This window comes from Alosa pseudoharengus, unplaced genomic scaffold (genome assembly GCF_046254945.1).
Source record: "Alosa pseudoharengus isolate Yale_2024_CS ecotype anadromous, Long Island Sound unplaced genomic scaffold, YU_APseudo_1.1 YU_APseudo_1.1_scf_17, whole genome shotgun sequence".
Classification (NCBI taxonomy): Eukaryota; Metazoa; Chordata; class Actinopteri; order Clupeiformes; family Clupeidae; genus Alosa; species Alosa pseudoharengus.
This window is the reverse complement of record NW_027468640.1, coordinates 5,950,551-5,955,550: the sequence shown is the minus strand read 5'-3', so window position 1 is coordinate 5,955,550 and position 5,000 is coordinate 5,950,551. Positions and strand designations below refer to the sequence as shown.

The 5,000-nt window shown below is 47.9% G+C and overlaps 1 protein-coding gene across 1 annotated transcript in view; it reads left to right on the top strand.

Annotated features, from left to right (window-relative positions):
* The window catches only part of LOC143127174 (protein phosphatase 3 catalytic subunit alpha), a 124,057-nt gene that overhangs the window by 35,413 nt on the left and 83,644 nt on the right, over positions 1-5,000 (top strand). The window lies entirely within an intron of this gene.

Here is a 5,000-nt window from a genome sequence, read left to right as displayed (position 1 = left end):
GGTCTGTGGCAGGGTGCTCCACATGCTGGTCACCGTGACGACGCCGCTCAGTGTCGTGTGGTCTGTGGCAGGGTGCTCCACATGCTGGTCACCGTGACGACGCCGCTCAGTGTCGTGTGGTCTGTGGCAGGGTGCTCCACATGCTGGTCACCGTGACGCCGCCGGTGTCCTCCAGCCTTCTCGTTTTATTTAATCAAGTTGACATTCCCAGATGCACATTTCACTTCTGTGTGTGTGTGTGTGTGTGTGTGTGTGTGTGTGTGTGTGTGTGTGTGTGTGTGTCGGTGTGGGTGTGTCTTCCCTGCCTCCTAGTATTCTCATATCTCCCAGCTCAGATCTTCTCCCCTAAGGTGAAGTTGAACAATCTTCCTGGGGACTTGTGTGACTTCTTTCCAAAAGTGAATGTGTCCATTTGATCTGTGTGTGTGTGAGCTCCTCTTCGTCTCTCGTTCCCAGAAGACTCCTAGCTGACCATTCTGTGTGTATGTGTAGGATCCTGTTGATCTGTGTGTATGTGTAGGATCCTGTTGATCTGTGTGTATGTGTAGGATCTGGCAGTATTGTGCCTGTGCCCTGGGTGTTGAGATGGCACCTGTGTTTTGGAGAGAAGCCTCTGCCACATGCTCATACTCAAATCTCAAAGTGATTGTGCACGCAGGAAATGGAGCTGTCACTGAGGGCACTGAAGTTTACGGCCAGCAGGGATTTAGGAGGGAAGGTGCTAGTGACAGCAGGAGATGGTGACGACTCTTTAAACAGATCTGGAAGGAGATACACTGCACTTTTGTGTCTGTGTGTGAGTGTGTGAGTGTGTGAGGTGAGTGAGTGAGTGTGTGAGTGAGTGAGTGTGTGAGGTGAGTGAGGTGAGTGAGGTGAGTGAGGTGAGTGAGTGAGTGTGTGAGTGAGTGAGTGAGTGAGTGAGTGTGTGAGGTGAGTGAGGTGAGTGAGTGAGTGAGTGAGTGAGTGTGTGAGGTGAGTGAGGTGAGTGAGTGAGTGTGTGAGTGTGTGAGTGAGTGAGTGAGTGAGTGTGTGAGGTGAGTGAGGTGAGTGAGTGAGTGTGTGAGTGAGTGAGTGAGTGAGTGAGTGTGTGAGGTGAGTGAGGTGAGTGAGTGAGTGAGTGTGTGAGTGAGTGAGTGAGTGAGTGAGTGTGTGAGTGAGTGTGTGAGTGAGTGAGTGAGTGAGGTGAGTGAGGTGAGTGAGTGAGTGAGTGAGTGAGTGTGTGAGGTGAGTGAGGTGAGTGAGGTGAGTGAGTGAGTGAGTGAGTGTGTGAGTGAGTGAGTGAGTGAGTGTGTGAGGTGAGTGAGTGAGTGAGTGAGTGAGTGAGTGTGTGAGTGTGTGAGTGTGTGAGGTGAGTGAGTGAGTGAGTGAGTGAGTGTGTGAGTGTGTGAGGTGAGTGAGGTGAGTGAGTGAGTGAGTCAGTGTGTGAGTGAGTGAGTGTGTGAGGTGAGTGAGTGAGTGAGTGTGTGAGTGTGTGAGTGTGTGAGGTGAGTGAGTGAGTGAGTGAGTGAGTGAGTGAGTGAGTGAGTGAGTGAGTGAGTGAGTGAGTGAGTGAGTGAGTGAGTGTGTGAGGTGAGTGAGTGAGTGAGTGAGTGAGTGAGTGTGTGAGTGTGTGAGTGTGTGAGGTGAGTGAGTGAGTGAGTGAGTGAGTGAGTGAGTGAGTGTGTGAGGTGAGTGAGTGAGTGAGTGTGTGAGTGAGTGAGTGAGTGAGTGAGTGAGTGAGTGAGGTGAGTGAGGTGAGTGAGGTGAGTGAGTGAGTGTGTGAGGTGAGTGAGGTGAGTGAGTGAGTGAGTGAGTGTGTGAGTGTGTGAGGTGAGTGAGTGAGTGAGTGAGTGTGTGAGTGTGTGAGTGTGTGAGGTGAGTGAGTGAGTGAGTGAGTGTGTGAGGTGAGTGAGTGTGTGAGGTGTGTGAGGTGAGTGAGTGTGTGAGTGAGTGGCTGTGTCTCAAACCGCATACTTACGTCAGTACACTGTTAGTGTGCGACTGTGCACTGAGCGTTTACTTGTGTTGTGCCCACTTTTCGATGGTTAGTATTGTCCCAATATCTGCACTATATACTTAAACTAAGTATTTGAAGTGTACAAGTAGTCAGTGTGTGTGTGTATGTGTGATCGGAGGGATGGGACAGGCTAGACAGGTGCTTCTTGTGATGGATGTCATGACATCAGTCCATCAGTGCTTAACCCAAAGCCTTTCATCTCATCTCTATGGCGACTGGGCCATCTCTATGATGACTGGCTCATTTCTATGGCGACTGGACCATCTCTATGGCGACTGGCTCATCTCTATGGCGACTGGGCCATCTCTATGGCGACTGGCTCATCTCTATGGCGACTGGGCCATTTCTAGACTTTTCAGGAAGAAATTGTGTAGTTACTACTTTGTTACAGAGGAGCCATCTATCTCTTAATTCCAGGAACGTCTGTGTGTGTGTCTTTGTTTTGCATCTCCCTCGAGCCATTCATCTGGCCGTATTTGCACTTGGCAGGAGCGAGTGAGTGCAGTGTGGTTTCATTATTCATTTAGTCGTTAAAAGAGGCATTTATCGTCTTTTGCCTTTCGTGCCACTCCCCACCCCTCCTTCTCTTCCTGCACAGCACTCAGTCACAGAGAGCAGCACAAGGGCGAGCAGTATTGAGTAGGATTGTGGATGTGAAGTAAGATAACGCTAAAAGACATCATGATTCTTGTCTGAGTGATATAGAGACCACCTCTGGATGCAGTTAGCCTGCTGGTCAAACACAACACAACGAAACACAGCTAAACATTCAGCAGATCTGACTTAACATGTCGACCGAGTCCGACACTTGGATGCAGTGTCCGTTCAAAGGGATAAACATAATGTGTTTGAAAACTCCGGGTATGCAGAGAAAAAAACAAGTTACAGCAGGCGAAGATTGTCTATCTCTATGAGGTCATTTCTGGCGGACGAAAAGTTGATAAATCATTCCACAAAATGGGGATCACCATCTTCTCTGTCATCAAGCTCTTGAATGAATCATAGCCTTAACCCAATGATAAAACAGATTTTAGTTTTATGGGCATTTTGATCTGATCTGTACAAAATGTTGTATTAAACCAAGAACACTTTAAACCAAGAGCACTTAAATTATGATTATCGAATACTTATTGAATAGCCTAATCAGTTCAGTTCAATTCAGTTCAGTCACTTTATTATCCCAAAGGGAAGCTTGTAGTCAGCCACAGAAGACAAAACCTAATAAAGACAGCAAGATAGCAATACAGTACAATAAATGACAGCAAAAGTGGACAACAAATGACAAAAAGTAATTGCATCACACTAGTATAGATTTTTGCTGAGAGGTTTCTTCCCCTTTGTAAAGTATTTGTGCATGCCATTGGGCTACAGGGTCTTGAGTGGGCATGGTTTGTGCATGCCATTGGGCTACAGGGTCTTGAGTGGGCATGGTTTGTGCATGCCATTGGGCTACAGGCTCTTGAGTGGGCATGGTTTGTGCATTCCATTGGGCTACAGGGTCTTGAGTGGGCATGGTTTGTGCATGCCATTGGGCTACAGGGTCTTGAGTGGGCATGGTTTGTGCATGCCATTGGGCTACAGGGTCTTGAGTGGGCATGGTTTGTTCTGGTTTTGTCCTGATAAATACTGTTGTGCGTGTACCGTACTCCTGATAAATACCGTACTCCTGATAAATACTGTTCTGTGCGCTGTTGTGTGTGTACCGTATTCCTGATAAATAATGTTGTGTGTGCCGTACTCCTGATAAACACTGTTGTGCACCCTATTCCTGATAAATACTGTTGTGCACCGTATTCCTGATAAATACTGTTGTGCACCGTATTCCTGATAAATACTGTTGTGTGCGCACCGTACTTCTGATAAATACTGTTGTGTACCGTACTCCTGATAAATACTGTTGTGTGCGCACCCTATTCCTGATAAATACTGTTGTGTACCGTACTCCTGATAAATACTGTTGTGTAACGTATTCCTGATAAATACTGTTGTGTGCACACCATATATTTGCCAGGTCACTACACCCAGCACTACTTATGAAGTTCAGTAAAACAGCATCTTGGCTTTGTGTGTTTGTTTGTTTATAGTGGTGTGTGCATAGTGGTGTGTGTGTGTGTGTGTGTGTGTGTGTGTGTTATGTTGTGTTTTGTGTTGTGTGGGAGTGCTGGGGAGTTCGTGTCGGAGTAAAGGATTGGGGTCCAGCTCCCAGTGGGCAGAGGAAATAGCCACAGGCTGGCCGTTCCTCTTCCACAGCCCCCTCCTCTCCACTCCTCCATCCCTCCTCTTCTCTCTCCATCCCACCATCCCTCCATCTCTCTCTCAATTCCACTCCTCCATCCCTCCTCTTCTCTACATCCCTCCATCTCTCTCTCAATTCCACTCCTCTATCCCTCCTCTTCTCTACATCCCTCCATCTCTCTCTCAATTCCACTCCTCTATCCCTCCTCTTCTCTACATCTCTCCATCTCTCTCAATTCCACTCCTCCATCCCTCCATCTCTCTCATTCTTTCCTACTCTTGTTGGTTATTTATATTCCCCCCTCCCTCCTTTTCTTCTCTGTATCAGTCATTCATATCCCCCCCTCTCATCTCCTCTCCTCTCTGTATCAGTCATTCATACCCCTCCCTCTCCTCTCCTCTCTCTATCAGTTGTTCATATTCCCCCCTCTCCTCTCTTTCTATCAGTCGTTCATACTCTCTTTTTTTCTCTCTCTCTCTCTGTATGTAGTGCCTTGACGTAGTGGGTGTAAATATTAGTCCATAACCTACTGTGTGCTTGGGTATCAGCATGGTGTGTGTGCGTGTTCGTGTGTGTGTGTGTGTGTGTGTGTGTGTGTGTGTGGCAGCTCCTGGCAGCTCCAGGCTCGCCCACACACTCTGGTGGGATTTGGCCTCTGCCATCACATACACCCACGCACGCACACACACACACACACTCTCACACACACACACACACACACTGTCACACACACATGCACTGAGGGGGTTGGTGTCTGCTGCATCAGCA